A 625-nucleotide genomic window follows, 5' to 3' on the forward strand; every position below is an offset into this window, starting at 1 on the left:
GGGCGGCTGCGCGGGGCCGCAGATGGGGGCTCCATCTCTGCGAGCCCTTGGGAAGGAAATGCTGCTTCCTGCCGTGGGCGGCGGGGATGGGGTGAGCCAGGGTGGGGGGCACCCCCGTGGGCATGCAACCCTTCTGGTGTGGCACCCCACACTGCCCCCCCCTGCCCCCTCCCTCTTGTCCTTGCGCTGCGGGGCTGCGCGGGAGCCGCGGGGCCCACTCAAAGTCTCACCGAGCGCCAGGAGCTTTTGCAAAGCCGGTAAGTGGTAAAACGATGAAGCGGGAGCGGTTGCCCCTGCCCTCAGGTCCCTCACTCCGCTGCCTGCCAAAACCCTTCCCAAGAGCTTTCCAGCAGGGCTGCATCCTGACCCAGACTGGGGAGCGTGGAGCCCCGAGGGATGCCTGGGCACAGCCAGCCCAGTTGGGACCACGAGGAGTTGCGGCAGGGTGATACAGCCGCAGCGGCAAGCACCGGTGATCCGCAGCACCCATGAGCTGCGGCGCTCACGAGCTGCAGCGCTCACGAGCTGCAGCACCCGCATCACCCATAGCACCCATCCCCACCATGAAGACACCGCCAGGATCAGACCCAGGTTGCAAACCTGCCGGGGAGACACTGACTCGCCC

The sequence above is a fragment of the Charadrius vociferus genome, unplaced genomic scaffold, assembly GCF_000708025.1.
Source record: "Charadrius vociferus isolate BGI_N301 unplaced genomic scaffold, ASM70802v2 scaffold259, whole genome shotgun sequence".
Classification (NCBI taxonomy): Eukaryota; Metazoa; Chordata; class Aves; order Charadriiformes; family Charadriidae; genus Charadrius; species Charadrius vociferus.